The sequence below is a fragment of the Dipodomys merriami genome, unplaced genomic scaffold (assembly GCF_024711535.1).
Source record: "Dipodomys merriami isolate MVZ:Mamm:240054 unplaced genomic scaffold, mDipMer1.0.p SCAF_11, whole genome shotgun sequence".
Classification (NCBI taxonomy): Eukaryota; Metazoa; Chordata; class Mammalia; order Rodentia; family Heteromyidae; genus Dipodomys; species Dipodomys merriami.
The window spans coordinates 6,768,699-6,794,847 of record NW_027202382.1 but is presented as its reverse complement, the minus strand read 5'-3'; the positions used below and the strand labels follow the sequence as shown (position 1 = coordinate 6,794,847).

Here is a 26,149-nt window from a genome sequence, read left to right as displayed (position 1 = left end):
TGAAACGGGACTCCATTGAGCTCTCGAGAGTGACATAGACTGCTAGCCAATAGGCTTACGGAGCATTGTCTGGGCGGTTCCTATGGAAGCTCCTGGACCAATCAGAAACCTGGGACGATGAGCAAGTTCAGTTGTGGTCCTATTCGGCGTATACTTCCGCGCGTGCCGCCCGGGATAGGAGCCTGGCTGAGCTGCTGTACGCACGACAGTGCGGAGGCAGAGAAGGGGTTGGTGATACGGTGCTATAAATCTGTGGTCCAGTCCACCTCCTTTTCAAGACGTCCTCCCCCCCTTATTTCTGTTCTCACTTAGCGATGCAGCAGCTTACTCCTGTAGCGACCTACTAAAAAGCAACAAGGAGAAAGACATCGTCTTTTTGCAAAAACCAAAAAAAAAAACAACCCAAAAAACAAAAAAACCCAAAAACAAAACAAAAGAAAAACCCCAAGCCAAAAACGTTCTTTCGTCTCTTTTCTTTGTTCCTTGGTTTGTTTTTTCTTGCCTCTTTTTGTTTAGTTGCACGGCAATAGGAGGGTAGTCTCTCCGTCTTTTTAAACTCTTTTTTTTTTAAGTTTTCCTTCCCTTTTTCATATTTATATCTTGCTTTTCATCGTTTATTTTAGCATTGGACTTTTGGGGGGGTCGACAGCATTTCTTCTTTTTTTTCTTTTCTTTTCTTTCTTTCTTTTTTTTATTTGTTTCTTTTAAGCCGAGCACAGTTTAGGTTTTTCGTGCTGTCTTAAGAGAACTATCCAGCAGCTTCTTGCTCATCCTTATTGGGAGACCTGCACCGTTACTTTTAAAACACACACACACAAAAACCTTAAGGGAGAAAGGTAAGTTTCGGTTTGGTTTCTTTAATCATTAGTTGCAGCGATGCGCTGGCAAACCCAGAAAACCTGTAAGTGAGCAGAATGCAGAATGTGAAGTTAATTGCACATGTTTGCCTCGTTTCAAAGCTACTGCTCTGCTTTTTTTTTTTTTTTAATTCTAGAGAGCTAGACTTAGAAAAGGCAGTTGGACGCATGCTTACCGTACTTAATATTCGAAAATGTCAGCGGCAGAAACTTAAGAGTGGTCAATGTAGCCAGGGTAGAGCCTGGAGTACAATGGGAGGTTTGGGGATGGAGGTTGGAAGTTCATTTCGTGGGAAGAGAAGGATAACTTGTGTGTGTGTGTGTGTGTGTGTGTGTGTGTGTGTGTGTGTGTGTGTGTGTGTGTGTATTTTGGGTGGGTTAGGGGCGCATGCCTCTACTTTCGCCAAGGAGCCGGAGGATTCGAGAGGCTTTAGGATCCTTAAGGGGAATCAGAAGGCTGAAATGTGCAGATTAGACCTGGAAAAAACAAAACAAAAAACCCCGTTCCCGGCTTAATTGCATTAACCAGATAACGAGTGCTGGGGAGATGGGATTGCCAGATGGAATTTAGATGCCGCACCAGGCAGTGAGTTGTAGTTGACTGAGAAAAAGTAACACGCCGCCCGAGGACGGGGGCCGGGGCCGGGGCGGTTCGCAGCTGTCAGAACTCTGCCTCGCTAGGTACTGCGGCCTCGAATTCACCGGGAAGCCAATGATCGTCATTTAGCCTTAAAAGAGGATCGCCCATTTGGGGCCGAATCCTTAAGCCTGTACCGGATATGAGATTCCCTTTGTTCGGCAAAGCGTCAATACGATGCTTTGAGCTGTGTCTGTGTGGAGTGGCTGCCGTGCTGGGCTCCGGGAAGTGGATGCCAAGCTCTGTCCTTGGTCCTACGAGGCGGAGTCGGTCTTTGGGGGAGACGCAGGGGGAACCCCCTCGGTAGCCGTGCGGGAGCGAACTCGGCTGCGTTCCCCTTCTCCTCCACCGCTGCTCCCCGTCCTCCAAGAGCTATTGTTAAAATTGACGCCGGGAGGAAGATGGTTGGGGACCAGCAGCCGGGCGGAGCGGGCACGCGCCGCCTTTTAACTTTCGTGATTCCGCTCGGGCTTAGGAGAAAGCACCTGGCTTTTCTACTGAGACTTAGCGAATCCGGGGTAGACATGGGGAAGGTGTGTGTGTGTGCGTGTGTGTGTGTGTGTGTGTGTGTGTGTGTGTGTGTGTGTGTGTGTGTCTGTCTGTCTGTCGGGGGGGGCTGGGGAGGACTGGGGGAGGTGGTGATAGAATGAGGTGGCTTGCTGGCTTTTCCTGAGAGAAGTTTACATGATGGGCACGAAGGTGGGGGGGGTGAGTGTGTGCGTGAGGGCAGCCGTGTGGTGCCTGAGAGGCAGGGGAATGGGGAAAAGGTAGGTGGTGAATTCCTCCCTGTTCTGCACTCCACCCGCCCTCGGGGTTCCAAACCCTAGCCTTCCCTGGCCTCTGCCAAGCGCGGTTGGGGGCTCGGGATTGGCACAGTTGGCAGTGCCCACCCATCACGGCGGACATCACCTCGCGTGGCCATTGTGGCTTAATTTATGCCCAGCACGTTGCTCCGTAGCCATCTAATTTCACGTCTGGAAAGAAATAGGCGAGCTATAGGAAACAGTGGCAACCTGGAGGTCGGATACATGCTGCGTTGTCCAGGTTCAAGTATCTCTCTTTGCTTTTGCTAACCACGTCAGTTTTCTGACGTGGAGGCTGGGTGGTTTTCTCTCTGGTAATTGCTAGCTGCAGGTCTGGCTTTATTGTGTTTGTTGAAATACCAGTTAGTAGTTACCACGAACAGTTCTGGGCTGGGCTAGATGCCTCTTCCTTCCCCGAAATGCACGATGTGCGCTCCCCTCCCCCACCCACGTTAAAAACCTTCCAGTTGGTTAAGATTCTAAACCTTCAGCCCTTCTCCACACCTCTATTTATATCTATCCTCAGGATGGTGGGGGTGGGAGAGGAATATATTTTATTTCCTAGGCCTACACTACTCTCTGCAACCTATAAAATGTAGGCTTAAAAATGAAACAGGGTTAAAAAATGTACAGAGTTGGCAAGAGTAACCGAACAAATGATTTTCCTGATTGAGACTCAGTTCCTGAAGGTCAGGAAAAGGTTGTTTTTGTTTTGGAGACCAGGAAGGTGGAAAATCTATTTGGAACCCTTAAGACTTCCTTGTAAAATGGCTTCTGAAATGGGACATCTAAAAGATTTGTCAGAATTTGAGCAAATAATCCCGCAAAAAGGAAAAATGTTGTGTTTCAAAGTCATCTTTTATGAGGTTAATTAAAAACTATTTACCTTAGTTGTTGCTATCATACTCTCAATCTGTAATAGCGGGCTTTTATGGCTTCCCCTTACCTTTCTCTCTCTCTCTCTCTTCTTAAAACTTGTGCCTGTCCTGGGACTTGAACTCAGGGCCTGGACACTGCCCCTGAGCTTTGGTGCACAAGTCTAGGGTTCTATTACTTAAGCCACAGGGATCCATAGCTCCCCTAACAGTTTTTTTTGGGGGGGAGGGGGGAGTGATTAATTGGAGTTAAGTGTCTTAACCGACTTTTTCTGTCAGAGCTGGCTTTGAACCATGATCCATAGATGTAGATGTCAATTTCCTGAGTAGCCAGGATTACAGGCCTGAGCCACCTGTGCCCAGCCCCCCACTTCCTCTTTTATCCCAGTGCCTGAACACTTGCTTTATGAGCTAACCGGTTCTGGATTTGTCCAGGAAAATACAAGATTGTAAGCTGTAGTGGTTTGGTAGACTTGGAAAATCTGTTGAGAGCGAGTGAGCGATAGTGCTCTCTTAACTTCAAGAAGACAGCTTCAGAAAGTGTAGAGTTTTAGGTCTGGCTTAGCAAATTCGGTAGGCCCATTTTCGCCTAACATTTGGAACTTGGTATTCTTCGCACTCCAGTGTGTGCCTAGGGTGGGAATCTTGTAATTAACTGTTTGGGGAGGTCAAAGAGGCATTGGCAACTTTGAGCGGGGGTTTTCTCCCAAATAAGGACAAAGTCAGGTAAGGTCATTTAATTGTAAGTTTGAATTTCAGATGACACAGACATGCTGATTTAGAACCATTTAGCTATTTCCGGTGTTCCCAGCCTGGGTCTCTCCCTGCCCCCCTCCACCCCAACCCCTTCCCCCACCCCCCAAATTGAGGGATGGCCAATTTCAACTGTAGTTGAACGTCCTACTTCACCCTGTCTGATTTGACTTGGCTCCAGAGGGTAAATGTGTCCCCCTCCTCACGGGCGCCCTGGCTGGGAGGAGGCCTTCCCCCACCCCCGCCCGTCGCGTGGGGGCGGGGAGCGCTGGGCACCCTTAGCGGACCTTGCTGCATCAAACCCGCATCATGCCCTTGAAGCTGTAACCTCGGTCACGTTCTTGCGGTGTCTCACTCGCCCACTGCTCAGTTCTTTTCTTTTACCTCTTGCAGTTTCAGGTAGGTATGACAGGTGGTATTTTTTTTTTTTTTTTAGTCTTTTAAGGGGAAGGGTTAACACGGGAGCCTTTGCAGTGGTGGTGGGTGGGTGTGGGGGGGGGACGGGAGAGACTCTCAGTATGACAGGTGCTCCCGTCATTAAGCAACCGAGCAGGTGTAAAAAACGTGCTCTGGCCGCGTGGCTCGCGGTGGGTTTTGACTCCCTGCTGTGGGTCTGTGTTAAGGCCAGGCACAGGTTTTTCTGGGGAGAGAGAATTGAGCCAGGCGGGGGGGGGGGGGGGGCGGGGCCAGGCGGGGCAGTGTCGGGACGCCCCCTCGGTGAAGAGCTGACCAGTGGGACTCGTGTGCTTGCTGGGGGGGGGGGGAAGGCACTGGAAGGAGGCGGCTGAGGACAGGCGCTGGCACGGTGGAGTGCAGCAGGCGGGATTTCTCCTTACTTTACGTTTGAGGCAGAGTATAGCACCCCGCACAGGTACTCTCAGGGCTTCTTTAAACATCAGATGCTGTCTAGAGAGGACGGGAGGAGATCGTGGGCGCCGGGCCCTTAGTTTCCCGTGGGGGAATCTTTGGTGGGGGAGGGGGCTTTGAACTCTAATATATGCACACACACACACACACACACACACACACACACACACACACACATAGCCACAGATAGTTAATAGGCACGTACACGTATCCGAGTAACCCCAGCTCACAGCCACTCGACTCCCCGGTTAGTGCGGGGAGGGACGCGGAGATTGCAAACTTGCACCTGGCATCTGCCGCCCCTGGGCGCGTGACTCTCACGGTGAGGTCCACAGAAGGGAAGGGAACCTGGTCTCGGAGTCTGGTGGCAAATCACCAGGCCCGAGAGGCCCGAGTCTCCGGCGGGGTGTGTGTGTGTGTGTGTGTGTGTGTGTGTGTCGGGGGGGGGGGCACCGGTGGCGGCCGGGCAGCAGCAGCAGCAGTAGCAGCCGCGGTAGCAGCGCAGCGGCGGCGGCGGCGGCGGCGGCGGCGGGCGCCACGAACTCGCTGTGGGCCCCGCCTCCTGGCGCTCTTCCAGCCAAGCCCCTCCTCCCCGCCCCACTACAAACGGCGGGACCGCGGGCGCCGGGCGGCACTGAGGCAGCCAGCCGGCCGGGTGAGGAGGGCGGTTGTGGTAGTGGTGGTGGTGGTGGTGGTGGCGGTGGCGGCGGCGGCCGCACAGGCGAGAGGCGCGGCGCGGCGCGGCGTGGGTGGGGCGGGGTTCCGCCAGGTTCCAGTTCACCTTCCCGCCTCCTCCTCCACCACCGCTACCACCGCCGCCGCTGCTGCTTCTCGGAGTCCGCCCGCCCGCCCGGAGCGCCTCCTCCGCGGCTGTGCCGGCTGCGGGCAGCACGAGCCGTAGTAGCTGCAGCAGCTCGGGGAGTCGTAGCAGGCAAGTGCAGGGGGGCGTGGGGTGGGGTGGGGGGGGGCGGGACGGCCGCGCGCCCGGCCTGGAGCCCCTTTGGACACCGAGGTGCCGGGCTTTGCGCTCCGTCAAACGTAGCGGCAGCAGCAGCGCCCGGCCTGGGCTTTTGCTGCTCCGGGCGTCCGGCGGGAACGCTGGTGGAGAGGGGGTGAGTGGTGGTGGGGAAGAAGTTCCTGGAGCTCGGCGGCCTCTCGGCACGGGAGTGGAGGGCATTGGGCACCCGGGGAGGTGGCACCGCCCCTCCGGTGGGCCGGGGGCTTGGCCGGGGTGCGTGTGTGTGAGGAGGGGGGGGCGCGGGAAGCGGGAGGCGCGGGGTGGGGGGGGGGGGAGGAAGCGTGCACGGGCGTGGACGTCCTCATCCTCGGTGCCGCCGCTGCCGGCCGCGTGTAGCGCTCTGAGGCAACGGCGCGGAGACGCAGGTGAGTGTACTGGAGGGCGCGTGGGGGAGGGGGCTCGCGGGGAGAAGGGCCGGGTTCCCCGGGAAGCACTGGCCACCCACCCCCGCCTGGCGGCGGCACGCGTGTGCGGGCTTGGGCTCTGCCCAACACGCCCAGGTGGTTTTTTTTTTTTTTTCTTCTTCATCTTTCCGGGTGTGTGTGGTGTGTGTGCGCGCCCAAGTCTCCATGGCGCCTCCTTGAGCGCGGTCCTTGGGAGCTCTCGGGCTTGGGGGTGGGGTGGGGAGGGTGTGGAGGGGGGCGTCCGGAGACTTGGCGGCGGCCAGCACGCGGTGTGGGGCGGAGGTGGCGGGAGGCGGTGGACGCTCCCCGCCGGAGCGACCGACCGACGGTGGTAGTGAGGATCCGCCGGGCGCGTGTGAGGTGAGGTCGGGCAGTGCCGCGCGAGGTGGCAGCTCGGCGCGGCTCCGCTCCGGGGTGGCATCCCCAGGTCTGGCGCGCGATCATGGTGCGCTGCGCGGGAAGCGCCAAAGCTCGCTGGCGCGGGGCGGGCGAGGCGGGCGCTGGTGGCATTGGAGCGAGTTCGCTCGCCCTGCCTAGTGCTCCCCGGTCGCCGCCGCCGCCGCCGCCGCTGCGTTTGCCTTTCCAGCGTGGCCAGAAAGGGCCTAGTTGGAGACCTGTGTGCGTACACTGGGGGAGATTTGGAGGAGCCAGGCCCCACTAACCATCCTCGGTTTACCGGCAGGTGCTCCCTCCACGGGTCTGTGACCACGACCGGCAGTCTTTCCACGAAATACAACCAAACCTCCTTGGGATCCTTGAGGATCCGGCGCGCACACACTGTGTCTCGAGGTGTGAGCCGTGACTTTGGAGTTGTAGCCGTCCAGATGGTCACTTAAGACGTGTGCATGTTTAGAAACCATCTTTCTCCTACGAGAAATTTCATCTCCCGTCTTCACGTTTCCCAGAAATGTGGGGAAAAGAGGAAATGTTCCCTGGGGTTTCCACCCTCCGTTTCCCCCCCCCCCCCCTCTCTCTCTCTCTCTCTCTCTCTCTCTCTCTCTCTCTCTCTCTCTCTCTCTCTCTCTCTCTCTCTATCTATCGCTTAGTGGTGCCAAGATCTAATACCTCCTGGCAAGGACAAAAGAGCTTTCTAAAACTTAATTTTCTTGCTATTCATAATTCTGTCTTTATAAAAGATATACTACAGTTTTAAAAACTTAAGGCAAATCCATCTGTTAACTGGAATTACCAATGAGGGGCATTTTCCCCTCCCGATAAAGTGAGGGGAACACCCTCCCCCCCCCAGACACATTGACTTGACTTTCTATTTCTTGCCCTTGAAGACACTTCTCTCCCAAGTCGTTTCCTCAAAGTCGTGTTGAGTTTCACATTTTTGCTAGGTGCTGCTCTCTTGTTGAAGCTGACCTGGAGTCTCCATTTTAGTGAGATTGGTGGCAGAGCTCTCCTGATGTCCTTTCTCTTCTGGTCCTCTGGGTATAGAAATAATGGTTGTTTTTGCTAGATGGACCTGAATGTTCCTGCATTTGTCTTCAGATGGTTCTTTAGAGGAGGGTTGTAGGATGGTTAATTTGAACACTGCTCAAGTTGCAGTGGAGGATAGATTAGGGGAAGTTCTCTTGGAAATAGAGCGGTAAAGGTGAGGAAGAAAACATCTGGAAAATAATAGTTGTTGGGACGGGCAGAAAAAATAGGGTTACAGGAAAACATATTACTTGCAATTTTCTGTGATTCCATTTTTGTCTTTTCCTTCTTGAGAGCAATTTTTGGTGCTTGTGTGAAAGCTAGACCCTTGTTGCCTATTTAGATAACTTTGCGCTGCCACCTTAGAGTTTTGAGCTATTTTTCTATTTTGAAGAGCGAACCTTAGGCCTTATGAGACCTTAAAGCCCTTACCTACTCTCTTATTTTTGGTGTTTCCTCTTCAGTGTCTTCTGTGATGTTAGGTGCCCACACTCCCCTGTTCAACAAAATTTTAGGTTTAGAATATGCATCTTGTGTTGAACCCAGTGCTGGTCAGTGTCTGCTGACACTCCTTTTCACTTTGGAAACTTATTGAGCTTTTCTAGTACCTAGATGTGTTGTTGGAAGAATGCTTTTTGGATTTTGGGTTTGATTGGTTGTGGTTAACATTCTTCGGCAATTCTTTTCTGCAGTTGTAGCTAAGAGCCAGTTCCTACCTAATAGTTTGAGGAAGAGCAGCATAGTTGGCATATCTACTGTCTCATTAATCAAACCCATCTTATTATTATTTAAATAGCATCAAGGAGTTGGCATGCAGTTTATGAATGTAATGCATCTTGATCAATGTTATTCCTTTTATCATTCTCCCCCTTCCAACATCATTCCTTCCCTGAATTTTCTTAATTTTGTAGGCTGTGCATTGAATTTTATAACTGTATTTTTCTCCTATTTAACCTATATTAGTTTTTCTGTACATAGATATTCTTAGCTGGATCCTGTGACCACCTTCAGCTGTTGGTGCTTTCCGTGTTAACATGAGTGTAATTGATAGAAATGCTTTCCCCCTTCCCTTCTAGAAAGAAGCAAGTCTCAAGTTCTCTCTAAGACCGAAGAATCTAGAATACTGACTTCTATCCTGGGATCAACCCTTTTCTTCAGTTGGAAAAAAAAATACCTCCAACAACAACAACAACAAAATTTGAATCTTTTCAAGCATTACTATGTCACAAAAGCAGTACAGTGTCAAATTATCCTTATTTCTCCTCTCAACCCCAAAAGACTGGATACTCTTAAGATATACCATTTATTTATCTGTTAGATTGCTCATCTGCTTCTTAGCATCATTTATTTTGCTCTCATTTGAAATCTTGATTAAATCTGCCATGTTCTCAGATTCTTTTAGTCATCTGTGTTTATCAGGAAGTGGGAAAGGCAAGAGATCTGTGGTACTTACCCTTGTTAGGTTATTTTTCTGGGGGGTTGGATGAATTGAGTGATAGCGGCCTGAGTGGTGTGCCACCCTGTGGAAAATGTGCCCATAACAGTCTCCTCTACTTTCTCTTACCTTGAGTAGATGCACTGCTGGTCGGTCATTCCAGTCCACATGTCATACTAAACAACCCCATTTCAATCTTTTTTTTTTTTTAAAGTTTATCTTGGAGGGTTACTTTATGGATTTGTGACTTGTGTCATTGTACACCTCTTCTCCATGTTCTCCATCTCGAAATTCTTAATATTTGGACAAGGCGATTACATTTTCATTTTACATGGAGTTATTCAGGTTATTTAGCGTACCCTGGTTAGATGCTTTCCTACTTTTATGTCTGTTTTGCTGACCATAGAACTGTTTGTAGGCTTTATGCACTGGTGAAGCCACACCCAACCCTGAAGGATATAAATGCTTGGAATGTTCATGTTCACTTGGTTTTGGATGGTTTCATTTTACTGATGTTGATCGATGTTTTCACTGGTTTGGATTCTGGTGACTCACAGAGCCCCATATACCGTAGTTTACTGCTAAATCTGCTGTCACATATATTTCTAATTTGGGAAGAGTATTTATTTGGTTCACGTTATCAGCTGGTGTACAGCAGTCATTGATTATTATTACTTTTTTGCATTTTAAGTGACGTAAGTTTTCTAAACAGAAACAGCAAACACAGATAGAAGACTGCTTTTGCACCAAGGCTTTTATGTATGTAAAAGATGCTTTTTTATAGCTTACATGATAGGCTTTTGGAATCAGAACTAAAAGTAGAAACTAGTATTGTAATCCTAGGTCTTAAGAAGTAGTTAGGAAAATTTTTAGTAATGAGAAATTAACAGATTGGCATGTTAGCTTGTGTGATGGACGTCAAAACCTTTGTTGTAGTTAAGGTCAGTGGGAGAATTTATTTCAAGGAAATATAATTTCCTACAATCTGTCCTATGAAACAAGAGGTGACTGATGTGAGTTACGTTATACTAGGTGCACTCTCATATATATCCTGCATCCTCCCCTTCCAGTACCAATGCTAACCTTGGGGAGTGTGTTCTTCAAAAAAACTGTTTGTTTTTGGAAAGGGTATTGTTTTCTCAGATATGGGTTAGGTTTTTAAACACATCAGTTTGATTGATTCTTTTAACTGCATTATTTCCTTTTTGAATGTTGCTGAATAGTTTTACGTGATGCAGGCTCTTCTAAGACATCATGCAGAGGGGCTTTGGGAAGCAGAACAGGTAAAACAGTCTAGAGGTCCTAAGAATAAGTGACATGGTATTTTAAACCAAACCAGTTTGTAGGTTGTTTTGTTTACAGCAAATTAATATTGGTATTTTTCTCCTTGTTTTTATAAATGTGAAGTTTCCTATTGTACCACTACATTACTGATTTCTGCTGTATCAACTTCTGACTGAAAATAAATAGCAAATAAAACTTGACAGGCATTAGGCTATAGTAAAGCATTGCTTTGCAAGCGTGAGGGCCTAGGTCCAATTTCAAGTATTGGAATAAAAGGATTTGGCACGCAAAAATCCTTTTTCTCATTAAAAAAAATTCCATCTCTGTGTGTGTGTGTGTGTGTGTGTGCGTGCGTGCGCGCGCGCGTACACGCGCACGCACGCACACACACACGAACATGCATACATGGGCACACTTTGGTTGAATTCAGGGGCTTGAATTCATTGAATTCAGGGCCTGTAGGGTTTTTTTTTTATTTTTGGTGCTGGTCCTTGAGCTTTCTTGCTCAAGGATAGCCCTATACCACTTGATCCTTAGTTTGCTGCTGGCTTTTTTATTAGTGATTAATTGGAGATAATAGTCTCATGGACTTTCCTGTCAAAGGCTAGCTTTAACCATGATCCTGAGATGTCAGCTTCCTGAGTAGCTAGGTTTACAGGCTTGAGCCTAGCAAAAGTTCCATGATTTAAAAAAAGTGACTAATTTTCTCACTAGGCATATTTATGATAAAACAGTATAATGATTTTTAAAGAAACATTAAAGGTTACTTTTAACCCTATGTACATTTAGACTCTTAAATGGAGATACTTATATACTACTTCTTCATCTAATTGTTTTAATACCAGCATTTTTCTTAGATTTAGTTTGTTTCATACAATAAAAGTCATATTCTAAATGACTAGTTTTTTTCTTGAATGTTATTTTGGACTATTATTCCACCAACTTTAAAAACTACATTAGCAGAAGTCAGTGCTGGTGGTTCAAGTCTGTAATCCTAGCTATTAAAGAGGCTGATTCAAAGCCAGCCTGGGAAGGAAAGTTAATGAGACTATTTATTTCCAGTTAGCAAAAAAGCTGGAAGTGCAGCTTTGACTCCAGTAATAGAGTGTTACAGGAACAGTCCAGGCCCTGAGTTCAAGCCCCGGGACCAGCATATGCACAAAACAAATAATTACATTAATGACTAAATGGCTTATTTACAACTAGACTTTATCTTATTTCATTTTGCTTTTTGTTACTAGTGGTTAGACTTTAAGATTCAGTAGACACCTCTTGACTAATTATACCTTTTTATGAGGGTTGAAGTATGGTAAAGAGACACTACTTTGTAATTACTTTTCCTATATCTCTTTATTGTAGGCTTATTGTAAAGTTAAAACTTGGTAATACTGGGTCAGAACTGCATGTGTTTGGACATTGAAGAAAGCTCTAGGCCTTATCTCCCTCTAAAATATACATACCAAGAAATCTCATACTGTTTTTACCATCATCTTGAGTAGGTTATTAAAATGAAATTGCATTTGGAAAATAGCACTTTATAAATCAGAATGGTTTTCCACCAGGGAAAACAGGATGAAGCCATTAAGTGGGTTCTTTGTGGTTAGCAGTGTGGGTCTATAGCTTTCTTGGAAGGATGACTCTATGCTTGCCTGTCTCCTTAGTTTTTTTAAGAATCCATCCTGATTTTTGTAAACAAATATTAGACTTGTAAAGTCTTCTTGTGGGCACAATTCTGCCAGTTCATCTCCTGAGTTGTTTTGCCTCAGTAGGTTTTGTCACTTGGTTGAAATTCTTTATTTATCGGAGCCAGGTGGAAAATACAAGGCTGGAAGTCTGAAGTTCCCAGCATCTAAATTTGGCTCAGTTACTTATGTACTTGGTTTCTTATATATAAAATCCATCTTCAAGGATTAAGTAAAGGTGATCATGAAGTATAGGATTTTTGAATGATTATTGAATTGGAAAGTTAGTGATAAGTAGTCCTTAAAGGCTAGTTTTAGGCTTTCAACATATGTATGAACCACTTTTCTTTTTTTCTTTTTCTTTTTTTTTTTTGCCGGTCATGGGGCCTGAACTCTGGGCCTGGGCGCTGTCCCTCAGCTCTTCAGCTCAAGGCTAGTGCTCTACCACTGGAGCCACAGCACCACTTCCGGCTTTTTCTGTTTATGTGGTGCTGAGGAATCGAACCCAGGGCCTCATGCTTGCAAGGCATGCACTCTACCGCTGAGCTACCTTCCCAGCCCCTGTATGAACCACTTTTAGTTTATTTTTTTTCCTACTGAGGACTGAACACAGGCCTCATACATGCTAAGCACATGCACGATCATTGAACTATATTTATTCCTCTCCCATAACATACCAGTCTGTTTCTGCCATGGAGGAAGTGAAAAATTCCAAACTATGGGAGTTTTTTTTTTGAGTTGTGACTTTGAACATTTTAATATGGAAATAGATGTATTTGTGTTTCTGATGGAAGTTGAAAGGAAAATTTAAGATGCATTTCCCTTGAAAATGTAAATAATGATAAAAAGATGACGTGAAAATCTGAGAACTTGGCTGGCTAACATTCCAAGAATATAAATCTCTTTAACTTAAAATCTCTATACATGTCCAATGAGGAATCAGATTTTTAAATGTGAACATTTTCACAAGTGTATTCAGCCCATATTTTCTTGATTGGAATTTTACTTGATCTCTTATTAAGAATCTACTGCTATCCATCACAAAATGGAGTGTACATAGTAATTGATTTTCTCTCTGCCTGTTCCAGTTCCCCCTCATGACCCCAAGTGAAAAGTCCTTGATGGATACCTTGCCAAAGAGGGCGTTGGAAATTTTTTGTTCAATTGTTCAGTTTCTTTCCTCCTCCTCCTCCTCCTCCTCCTCCTCCTCCTCCTCCTCCTCCTCCTCCTCCTCCTCCTCCTCCTCCTCCTCCTCCTCCTCCTCCTCCTCCTCCTCCTCCTCCTCCTCCTCTTCTCCTTCCTTCCTTCTTCCTTCTTCCTTCTTCTTCTTCCTCTTCCTCCTCCTCCTCCTCCTTCTTCTTCTTTTTTTTGGTTGGTCTTGGGTCTTGTACTCTCGGCCTGGGCACGATCCCTCAGCTCTTTAGCTCAAGACAAGTGCTCTACCACTTGAGCCACAGCACCACTTCTGTTTTCTGGTGGTTAATTGGAGATAATAGTCTCACCGATTTTCCTACCTGGGTTGGCTTTGAACCACAATCCTCAGATCTCAGCCTTCTGAATAGTTAGGACTACAGGCATGAGCCACTGGTGCTCGGCCACTTGTTCAGTTTTTAAAGCATGCTTAACACTTAAAAAATTCAAGCATCATTTATATATATCACAAGTACAAAAGATATTTCTGAAAGCAAATAAATCAGAGTATTTGAAAATAAATTCTCTTGTATAAGGTGGAGGGAATATTCCTGGAATTGATCTCACTTGAATCTTGTTTCCTTTGAGCTGCTTTTTCAAAAGAGAAAAAGTGCGATTTTTTGTTTGTTTTTTGTTTTATTTTTTCCATTTCACTGATGCTGGTGCTTTACTGGAGGTGCTGATCTGTCATCTTTACTGCAGAACTATTTGGAACACTTTAACATATGACCTTTATTATAGAGTGAACAAGTTTGTATAAACGATTCCCAGGTAAGTCTTACTTCAGTACCTCTGTCTTCCCTGGTGCTATTTAATGATGGCTGGCTTATTTTGTTGAAACTCTGGGGGTCCTTTCTGGCCTGTGGCTATGAATGACTCATGGACTTTCCCCCAAATACTAGGTCATCGGTGCTTTTGACTTCATCCTTCCTTTCCCTTCCAGTGTTTCTGCCAGGGATTTGAACTAGCCATGGCTGACCTTTCTGCTCTATGCTAGCTTCTGTCCCTTGCTATGGGCTTTTGAGCCTGGTGTTACGGGTGAGTTGGTCAGCTACTCACTTGTCTCTCCTTGCTTTTTCCTCCTTGTATTTTTGCATTTTTTCTGATGTATTTTGTTACATTTTACTCACTGAAGAATATCTTTTGTGTCTCTGAGAGGGAGAATTGGGTATCAATGGACAAATTCTTTGCGTCGCAGGCCCTGGTTGGTGGCTCTTCGACAGCATATGGACGTCTCTGATTTGGCCAGAAAATAATTTTAAAAGTTGTGAATTGATTTTTGGGCTGGGAAATAATCATGCAAAAAACCATTCAGAGCTATATATAGTTCTTTCCTCTTGAGAAATTGTAGGGACCCAGCAACACTCAGCCCACATTCATCAACTACCCCCTGAAGATGGAGCACTGTGTGAATCTGGATAAAGTCAGTGCTTGGACTTTGCAGATGATTGGGTTTGTGACTTGAATGCTGCAGTTCCTAAAGCCATGGGAATTTAAAAGTTTACTCACACATAAAGACAAAAGGCAGTAGTTCTAAGGAGTTTATATTCTTTTGATTTTCTTTGTGTTTGCAGCGATGTTTCAGTTATGTTAGATTACTCATTACAAACTTAGATCTTGTAGTCTCCTTTACTTCAATTAGGGAAGTCTTTTGATGGGCCTCTACTTCTGTTACTATTGGTTGCAGCAAATTGTTTCTTCTTTTACATATTTACTTTTGCCTGTCTTACTCTCTCCTGCTTTCCTCTTGAGATTTTAGAGCTGTCCTCATTGAGAATGGGGATTTCTCCTCACCAGTTGTCTGCATCTTATTGTTCAGATACTCTGGTGTCAGCAAGATATTCCTGAGGTTGTGAAAATTAAAAGTATGTTGCGAGCTGCTTAAAAGAGGCCCTAGGCTCCAGGACACCTGCTAATCTCCTTGCTGGTGGTGTCAGCTTAGAAAAGTCATTCTCCCCTCAGATTGCTGTGAAAAAGGACAGGCCACCAGGTGTGAGGTTTATGTGTGTAGTTTCTCTTCCTTCTACCCCTTTTGCATTTTTAGTCTTCAGCCTTGTCTCCTCCCTCTTTGGAAACAGCAGGGCAGCCTTAGTTAATTCTCTGAGCTCCCCCACGTGTGTGGTAGAGCAAGCTGATAAGCCAGCAGAAGTAGGAAGAAGATCCAAACGTCATGTTTGGACCAATGCTGTAATTCTATTTTACAATAAGGAAGGTGGATATTATTAATCTACTCCTAAGCATAATAGTATGATTTGAAAAGCAGAGAGCAACTTTGGTGTGTGTTAATGTCTAGTGAGATGAATACAGATGAATGCTAAGTAGGTAGAAAATGTCAGTGTAGAGCCTTCCTTTTGGTGACTTTAGGCGCTTACATTTCTAGTTAACTTTTTATTCAGCCTGGCAAACAGATATGAATATCTATTTTATCAACCTAGCATTAATGTAGCTTCTGAGGACGAGCAATACCCATAAAGCTCTGCTCTCTTGGCAGCCACTTGAGCTAGACCAGCAAAAAAGGATGAATCAGAATGTGTCCCTATATTGAATATCTTAGCCAAACTCTTCAGAATAATAGGGATTAATGCAAGTAGTTTTAAAAAGTGGAACAGTTTATAGCCCAGATAATTTATTTCTGTTTTAAATCTGTTTGTCTATACTCTGTTAAGAGAGAGAGAGAGAGAGAGAGAGAGAGAGAGAGAGAGAGAGAGAGAGAGAGAGAGAGAGAGAGAGAGAGAGAGAAAGTGTGTGTATGTGAATTAAAGGCATATGTTTACTCTAAAAATTACTTTTGAGGGCTGGTAAGTGGCTCAGTGGTAGAGTGCTTGCCTTGCATGCATGCATGAGGCCCTGAGTTCAATTCCTCAACATCACAGAAGGGGAAAAAGCCACAGTGGTACCATTGCCCAATAGGTAGAGTGCTAGCCTTGAGCTAAAGAGCTAAGGGGACAGCGTCCAGGCCCAGAGTTCAGCCCCACCATCGACAAAAATATATAAAAATAATAAAAAATTCTTTTGAATTAAATGTGTCTTTAAAATTGGAGTTGATACATTCTGAATTTATTTTTGTGAGGTACTTCCTTTTTTTCCCCCCAATCATGGGGCTTGAAATTAGGGCCTAGGCCTCTCTGTGCTCAAGGCTAGCACTATATCACTTGAGCCACAGTGCCACTTAAAGCTTTGGCTGTGTATGTGGTACTGATTAATTGAACCTGAGGCTTCATGCATGCTAGGAAAAAATCATAGTGATATTTCTTTGGCTCCTTTCCTCTTAGGAATGTTGTTTCAGGAGCAAGAGACAGGTGGAATGCTTTCAGAGGATGGATTAGCATCATTTCTTGTCTTCCTTATGCCTAAGGCCATGTCTTCAAGCCATACTCATTCACAGGGCTACTGATTAGCTTTCTTGTGTCAGATCTTGGTGTCTTTGGTTTCTTCCTTTCTACATTAGTAGCAAGTCATACACGTATGCACATTTAATTCCAAAAGGTGATTGAACAGCCTGTATGTGATTTCATCTTGGTTTGCTGGAGAGACTCCTCCCTTAGTTGGAATTGGCTGTTCAGGGAATAATTTCTGTTCTTGCCTTTTGGTATCTTGCCTCCTTTCTCCTTTCCTGGTTTAGCTGATTTAGAAACATTGTTTTGTGGATGATATGGAGAAAAAAATTTTTTAATTGTGAAAATACTGTACAGAGGGGTTACAATTACATGAGCTAGGTAATGAGTACATTTCTTATCAAGCATTGTTGCTTCCTCTGTTTCCCCTTCCCATCCCATCCCATCCCATCCTTCCCGCCCACCCCCCCATGAACTATATAGTTCATGATATAGATGAGAGAAGTGAAGAATATTGGTTTTCCTTTTGTATAACTTCCACAGAAGCTCTGAAGTGTATGTAGCTCAATAAAATGTCTAGGTTGATTTTTTTTTTTTTTGTCGGTCATGGGGCTTGAACTCAGCCTGGGTGCTGTCCCTCACCTCTTCAGCTCAAGGTGAGCATCCTACCACTTGAGCCACAGTGCCACATCTCGTTTTCTGGTGGTTAACTGGAGATAAGAGCCTCACAGACTTTCTTGCCCAGGCTGGCTTTGAACAGCGACCCTCAGATCTCAGCCTCCTGAGTAGTTAGGATTATAGGTGTGATCAGTGGTGTCTGGCTGATTTTTTTTTTTAACATGGAATCTCTAATTGAAGATGGCAAGCCACTCAAAACGGTAGAATAGAAGATAGAACATCTCCCCCATAGCATAGTGATGATGGAGTGATGTGGAATTATAGGCAAGAATGAAACTGGGAGGTCCAGTGCTTAGTTCAAGGATATAGTTAAGGAGTAGGAGAATTAGCACCCAGGTCTGGTCTGACTCCTGGTTCTGAATTGTTTTCCCTGGGCTCCAGAGTAGTGTTTTTTCCTCCCTCCAGTGTTTCTTGGGCTGTGGTTTAAGGAGCCTCAGGCAGAGAAACAGTTCCAAGAGACAACTTTAATATTTGGAGAATGTCTTGCTTCCGTTATGGGTGCTTTGTGATAAAATAGACCCCAGAAGCAATGTTATCTTCTGGCCTAATTGGTATGTACTTAGTGGGGCTCTTGTGCCAGGTTTTTTATGTTAATTTTTAAAGCTTCCCACTGGTCTCTGTAGCACTTCTAGGATAATGCCCACAACTTGTTCTCAGGGCCAGGATTCCATCGTTGGATTATTTTAGGTCCATGACTAGGTGACTTCTGGAAGCGACTCTTTCACAGGCTGGTATCTTCTTGGTGCCAGCTGGCAGTCTCGATTTGCAGAAATTACTTTTTGGAACCATATGAAATAAGCATTGGTTATTTTCTATACATGAGGGAATGAAGACACTATCTTCAGACTTATTTTAGGATGCTGGTAAAATCAAGGAAAAAAGATTGAAATGCTATATGTTATATTCCCAAGTGAAAGTGACATTCAGATAACCCTGGTTGAGTGGAGTGGAAAATCTTTAAGGGCTATGCTTTCCAAACTTGTTAGGTTTTTGAAACAAATGTGTCCCAAATCTGATGAGCTTTTTAGCAATTGCACTATTTCCATTCTGTGGGGGTAAAACAACTCTCTACCAATGCAGCCCTCAGGTTGAGTGTTCAGTAAGGAATAATATATGATGTCTAAAATTGAATCAACAAAATTTTCACATGCTAAAGACCATTTTTAACTCACCTTTCTCCAGCAAGTTACCATTTCCACTCTCAGGAAAATTAGAGCAAATGGAAAAAATACAGATTGAGGATTGTTTGCTATCAAGGCACATATCTGTCTTGTATATTACTTCTACACCTAATGTGTTTATAGTAGACATTCAGAAAATATGTGTTCATGTGAACTCATTTAACATTTGTAATTTAATATGGCAAGAAAAAATTTAGTTCTTAAGAGCTATATTGAGTAAGTGTAATTTACATCTGTATACAGATTATGAATGAACGATAGCTGATCTTACTGGAATTTCAGTCTCTTTAAGGAAATAGTTAGCAAAAATACTGCTTGAATACTGCATTCCCTGATATCTTGCACTTTTTATATTACTTTTGAATCTTGTAAGTATATCCACTTAATGCTTTGATCTCATATTCCCCAAAGCTCTGAGGTTAGTGATGCACCTTTCAATTCATAATGTCTTGGAATTGAGAAGCTGAAGTAGCTGCATTTTTGACATGGTTTGTGATTTATGATCTGTGTATGTTTTATTACATCTAGAGTATAAATGTTATCCTTGGGCTGCAAATAGCTGGTGTAAATGTAAGGAAATAAGGTCATCAAATTGCCCCTGTGTATTTTAAGCAGGTGCCTGTGGTAGAAAATTGGCCCAGTAGGTTATGCACAAAGGCAGAATAGAGCCTAGCAGTCAGGTGAAGTCCTGCCAAGGGTGCTCTATACTGTTTAGCTACAATTTAGAGCATCACAAAATGAAACAGATCGTTGCTGAGGAGGATTTAAAACTGGATAGCGTTTAATAGGACAATGCAACCTGAACTCTAATGAACCTGCACTCTTTCTCTCTTCTCATTGTATGTTTATAAAACAAATTGAGGGTCCACTACCAAGTATTTTATTGGATAAAATATTGTTTAGTAGACAGTTTATGCTGTGTGCTATACACATTTTTAGGTAGGAGATGGTAGGACATGTATAAACTTCCTATTGACATGGAACTCAGGGATTATTAGGGCACATGTTAAGGTTCTACAGATTTTTAATTATAATCAGAGTTGATGCTGTCAAATGAGAAAGCCTGTGGACGTAATTGGGGAAGCCAATTTGTAGATATGTTTCCCTACCTAAGCCTGAATTATTTTTTTTTTAACTTTGTAAGTATCAGGATATTAGCATAGATAAGGATACTAAAGTTGAATTCTGCTGTTTATAAATTCATGGTGCACATTCTTGTAAATATTAGGATATTAATATACAAAGAGGCCCCAAAAGTAATTTCTGTTCATCTTGATAAATTTATGATGACCTTCAAGTCCTTGCTCAAAGTTCTGATCCTTCTTGATACCTAGTTTGTAGTTTTTAGAGATCTAGAATTACTTTGAAAATCGACAAACCATGTTTAATACTCTTTAAAAAAAAGAATATAATTAGGTGGTTTTTGTTGTTTGTTTGTTTTAAACATGAGGTATTGCCAGTTGAGTCATACCTCTAGCTCTTCTACTTTAAGCTAGCTGCTTCTGCTTTCAGACAGACTTGTTCTCTACCCCCATTCCAGGCTGTCGTTAAACAGCCATTTTCCCAGTCTTAACATTCTGAGTAGCTGGGATTATAGGAGTTCGCCACTGTGTCTGGTCTTAATACAATAATCTTGTTCTCTTTTGGCAGTACAAGGATTTGAATTCATGGCTCTGTGCCTAAACTCAGGCGGTTGTCTTCTGAGCTGTTTTTTGCCCTCAAAATAGTAATCTTCTTGATTAGCTTATTAGATCATTGCATTTACTTGAATATATTCTTACAAGCCTTGGTTGCTAACATGATTTCCTTTGTTTTTAACATTATATGCTCTTTTGAGAGGTCTTCCAACCTTAGAATCTTTTTTAGTATTCATACCATCTATAATTGTTTGATGCAACATAAGTGAAACATTTTTTAAAAAATCGGGTCTTATTTCAGCTTAGCTTTTAGATCTCATGGTCTTTTTCCTTAGGTGTGCAGAAAGAAGCCACTGAAAAATGCACAGTAACCTTCACCTTTGATAGAATTCAGAGAGAAGTGAGACAAGTTTCGGCTTAGGAACAGAGAGTCTTAATGTTCCAGCTGACATGGATAGCAGAAATGAGAGTTCCAGAGCACATGCTGGGAGCTAGCAAGGAGAAGGTGCTAGAGTACAGGCTTCCTTTACGATCCTGGGAATCTGATCTATTCTGAAAGACTCTTTAAAATTTTAGAATACTCCCCACAATTTTGGACAGCCATTTTACCTGAATTGGTAATTCTTGGAGAATTACTAGTTCTGCTTTACAACTTTGTTTCTTGAACATAGTAGGTCTTAATTTATTCTAGAAATAGATCTTGTTTCTTAAAAAAGGATCAACATTGTAAAGGTACATACAACCAATGCCAGACACCAGCGGCTCACTTATAATCCTAGCTACTTAGAAGGCTGAGGAGCTGAGAATTGAAGTTAGGAGCCAGCCCCAGCAGAAAGACCATGAGGCTCTTCTCCAATTAACCACCAAAAAACTGGAAGTGGAGCTGTGGCTCAAGTAGAATACCCAGCTTTCAGTGAAATAGCTAAAGGACAGAGGAAAGGGGAGGGAGAGGAATTCAGTCATAATGTAAATCTTAAGAAAATTGAGGGGAGGGGCTGGGTTGGAAGGGAAAGGAATATAGATGAAAGAGGTGACATAGATCAATATGTATCGTATTCATAAACTTGTTGAATGTTAACTCCTTTGAACAATTACTTAAAGATAATAAAAATATAATTAAAAAAAGAGAAGCTAAAGATCCAAGCTGTAAGGTAAAGCAAGCCCCAGTATTGGCATACACAAAACAAACAAAAACATAAAACAAAGGTAAATACTGCATAGAAATTTTTGATGGGTATAATTACTGGTTATTATGGTTATGATTAAGTTGACATTATGATATATCACTTATAGTTAATAAAAATTACTATTACTTTGTCATGGGGCTTGAAGTCAAGCCTGGGCACTGTTCCTGAGCTCTTTTGCTCAAAGCTATCTCTCTATTACTTTGAGCCACATTTTTGAGCCACTTCTAGTTTTTTGGACTTCCCTGCCCTGGCTGGCTTTGAACTATGATCTCAGCCTCCTGAGTAGCTAGGATTACAGGTGAGCCACCAGTGCCCAGCCAAAAATTATTATTTTATACTGAATATTTATATATTTTTAGGGAATGGCATTTATTATTATGTAATAGTAATTTAGTGCACGATATTTGGTTATTAGTTCATTTTAAAGTGAACTTTGTATTAATAGTGGTGTTTTTCTCTTTCTGGCCCTGGGAATAATTTGTAGTCTGGTAGCTGGTAAGTATTAATAAATTGTACCACAAAGGAAAAGTTCTGATGGGGTAGTTCTGTAGCTAGTTTGACTAGGCTGAAACTGTGCCTTTCTATTTATGATCTGTTTATACAGTGTCAAAGCATGTTTATATTAAAAAAATATTGACTCCTTTAGGGTCAGACTGAAGTGGCTATGTTTAGAAGGAATGAGGAAGGCTCCAGGGATGATGGCTGGGCTAGTCATTTAATAGTTGTGTGAAGCTTCCTTTGACTGCAGAGAACGGCTGCTTTCTGCATAACACTGAGTCTCTCTGGAGGTAGATGAGGAATTGAGGTCTAAGGTGTAAATGCTGTAATCATGGATGTTTAACCTTAAGGTTAGAGGGCCATGTTCTCCTTTGGTATATACCTTGGCACATGCACGTGTGTGCTGTGCACACACATGGAATCCAGGGCACGGAAATATCTCTGTCTGGTATGTTGTAGGCCTGCCTTGACATAGAACTATTTGTTCTGAAGCAACTCCTTTTAAAGCTGCAATATGTTAAATGGGCAGCCCTTTATTGAATGTCTCTGGTATGTTGGCAGTTTATCAGCAGCAGGGTTGTGATCCTGTCACTTCTTGTTAATGAAGGCTTTTATTTAGCTTAGCAAATCATATCTCCTGTTAACATCCACTCTCTCAAATGGTAAACTTGAAAGGGATGTTTGTGACTTATTATTAATTAGTAGCCATCAGGGTGTTTTGGCCCTTGCTGCTACAACCATTTAGCTATATATGTTACCCAAACGTGGTTTGTCTTAAGCTAGGAAAATCTTCAAACACTTTTAATGCTTTTTTTTTGTTGTTGTTGTTGATCATCTTTGAGGTGTTTTCATTATAGCTTTTTTTTTTTTTTTTTTTTGTCGGTCGTGGGGATTGAACTCTGGGCCTGGGTGCTGTCCCTGTGCTCTTTAGCTCAAGGTGAGCCCTCTGCCACTTGAGCCACAGTGCCACTTCCAGTTTTCTGGGGGTTACTCTCACAGACTTCTGCCCAGGCAGGCTTTGACCTATGATCTTCAGATCTCAGCCTCCTGAATAGGTAGAATTATGAGCCACCAGCAGCCGGCTTAGCTTTTCTATTAGGTGGTCATGTCTTCTCGTTTTAATTTTCACTTCCATTTTTAAATTCCTAGCAGGGATTTTACCACAGCATTTACTTTCCTATTGCTGTATTGACTTTCCCAGCATTTGTTTGTTCCTGGGAAGCCCAAGAGAATAAGTGTTCCATCTTCATATTTGAAGTACTTTTTCCTCCCTCTTTCTTTTTGTGTTGATACTGGAACTTGAACTCAAGCCAGTTTTGCTCTGCTACTTGAGCAACAGCTCCACTTCCAGCTTTTTGGTGGTTAATTGATGAGTCTCATCGACTGCTGCGTGGGCTGGAGATAAGCATCTGCTGGACTTTCCTGCTCAGGTTGTTTTGAAACCATGATCCTTAGATTTCACCTTCTGCATAGTTAGAGTCACAGACATGAGCCACTGGCACCTGGCTAAAGTGTATTTCTTTCTTTCTTTTCCTTTATTTGGTCGGACATGGGGTCTGAACTCCAGGACTGGGATCTATCCCTCAGCTCTTCAGCTCAAGGCTAGCACTCTACCACTTGAGCCACAGCACCACTTCTGGCTTTTTCTGTTTATGTGATGCTGAGGAATTGAACCCAGGGCTCTTTGCATACCAGGCAAGCACTCTACCACTGAGTCACTTCCCAGCCCCTGAAGTATGTTTCTTATATACACACATTTATGGACATATTTAATTTGCAAAAATACTATTAGATGGAATCTTTGATTCAGAAGATAATCTTGTATCTTTCAAGGCATTTAAAATGGATTTTTTTTTTTGATATTTGATGCATCTGAATTGTTTGTATTCAGTGCCAGTGTTGAGCTCTGCATTATTCTGGGTCTTTGCGAGTTCAGAAGTGGGAGGATGTGGATGCTATTCTTACTTCCTTTAAGTCTTGTCCACAGCCTGGGGGCAGGTGTCTCCAGGGATGAAGGCATTTTAGTGAGGACTTCTGCAGTAGTTGGGGAAAAGTTCATGAAACCAGGTAGATATGAATGGTACTTTTTGGAGTTTTTATGTAAGTAGGGGAAAATTTTTTTCCCCTAGGAACAAAGGCTCTAGCCTGTTGTAGTCTTGAAATACTGGAAAATTAGTTTTGATTCTTAGCATAGATGAATTTCTAGAGGGCCTGGAAACCCATGGAGGATATGTGTTGACATGGTGAAAGTGAACATAGGAAAAAGAGCAGGGTTTCAGGCAGATGTGGAAGATGGTTGATTGCCTGATTATCGTGGGATCCCTCAAAAAGAACATGGAAAATGACTGTTGGTAGCCTTTGCATTCCTTAGAAAAGACCCATAAGCTACCCAACCATTTTCTAAACCAAAATAAATAGATAGCATGAAACCATTTATCCATGATTCTTCATAAAGTACCTTTTCTGAGAGTCAGAATATAAAGCTACATCTACCACGGTTTTATAAAAATTCTAGGTCAAAGGAAATGGAAGTGATTAACTTATTTTTTCCTTGTTATTCAAGGTGATACTAGGTAAAAGAAGTAGCTTACATAATTCTGGGCCTGGAGGAACATCCCTTTGAAGGTAAGGAGAGTCATAGGAAGCAGCTATAAGGTTTATGTGCTTGCACTAGAGGAATTTATCGTAAGAGAGATTATTGAGCAATAAGCCAGACTGGTGATTCACAAGTCCTTTATAAATTTACATTATTGAGGACCCACAAGGCCTTTGGTTTGTACAGAGTATATTTGTGAATATTTACTGTGTTAGAACTATTTACTGTGTTCAAAAAGTAATAAACATTACATATTAACAATTTTAAAACAATGGAACATACACACACATATACACATATACACATATATACATTATGTTTCTTTCTAAAACCAAAAAAGTAGTTGTAAGGAGTGCATAATTTTGTATTTTTCACTTCATGTCTGGCTAAACAGAAGTCAAATGTATTGTCATATTGTAACAGATTGCAGAAGCAGAGATATCATAACTTTTAGAAAGCTTTATTTTACTTTGTGAAAGAAAAGAAAAACAATTTTTTTTATCCTCCTAGATCTATGATATAGGTCTTTTGGGACCTACATGGCTTCCAGGAACACTCTTTGAGGACACACAGTTAAAATAATGGCTTTTTGGATGAAATAAGGCAGAGCCCATATGAGCCCTAAGAAAACTTAGCATCTGTGTTGTAGAAAGGAGTGAATAGCCATTTATCTTCCAAGAGGAAGTATAAATTTACAAACACTGGCAGGGAGGTCCATAGTGATGCAGTTCAGTGATAGCGCTCTAGATTTATCCTTGGCATTGCAAAAATATAAAAAATGATAAATCTATGGAATTAGCATAATTGAAGGTGAGATTGCCCTTGTACTTGAAGATTTGAATGCTAGGAAATGAGTTCTGACATTACGAGTTTTACCTTGGTCTAGATCTTACATCTTGCTTTCCTTACCTAAAAGTTTAGGCTGAGGGCTAGCTCTTACAGGCCTCTGTAGTCCTGACATTCTGTGATTTATTCTTGTAATTTTTTTTCATAGTGCTCTCAACACTTTCTATAAATGTACACGTGCCCACACATCTGCGTACCCATACTTGGAACATTTTGGAAGGTCACATGAACTAAAAATGCACCTTGGAGTAGTTCACCTAAGCATTTTCTTTTTCCTGTATTGGTTTCGTTGTCCTAGTTTGTTTCTTAAATAGAAATTGACTAAATGGTACTGTGGGTGTGTATAAAACCTTAAACTGCAGTTGTTGAACATGCCTGCATTTTTTTTAAACCTTCCACTTTTTCTCCCATCTCTACCATTAGTCATGGGATTTGATGAGTAAAAAGGAGGCTGTGAGATGTCATCTAAACCACTGTTGCAGACAGGGTTCCACTTATCAATTTCTTATTGTTGGGAGAATAAAATGCAACCATCCCCCCTTCTTCCTTTAATTTGCAGAATGGAGTGGTTGTGGTTCTTGCTTTCCTGTGTGTGATTCTGTATTTAATGTTCTGATAAAATTGTTTCCTGTGTGTGATTCTGTATTTAATGTTCTGATAAAATTAAGTTTGTTTTTTTTTCAGGTGCTAAACGTGCAGATTCTGCATCTTGACTTGGATAATGAATGACTGAATATTATTATGTTGTTAATATTAAGACCATTATATACCCTAACCAGATCAAGAAATCTTAGTAACAGTGTCCTTTAGTTAGTGCTTCTAATGATGTTGATTTCTATTTGAAGTCTCTGAACTAGGATATTTCTAGTAGGTGAGTGGTTGAGTGGGCGGTGGTGAGGAATATTGATATTCTGGAATTTCATGTTACAAGAAACTTGTATTGCTCTGAGAACAGTGTAGCCA

At 43.3% G+C, this 26,149-nt stretch overlaps 1 protein-coding gene across 12 annotated transcripts in view; it reads left to right on the top strand.

Annotated features, from left to right (window-relative positions):
• Positions 1-264: 264 nt before the first annotated feature.
• The window catches only part of Elavl2 (ELAV like RNA binding protein 2), a 141,378-nt gene continuing 115,493 nt past the window's right edge, over positions 265-26,149 (top strand). For 3 of the 12 annotated variants that reach the window (XM_070008146.1, XM_070008136.1, XM_070008102.1), the window contains exon 1: positions 265-836. The gene's annotated coding sequence lies outside the window, so the exon portion shown is untranslated. Of the gene's footprint in view, positions 837-1,520; positions 1,539-4,275; positions 4,325-5,886; positions 5,905-6,556; positions 6,575-26,149 lie in introns of those variants that run through there. The other 9 variants (XM_070008156.1, XM_070008127.1, XM_070008085.1 and 6 more) reach the window with 7 other exon arrangements.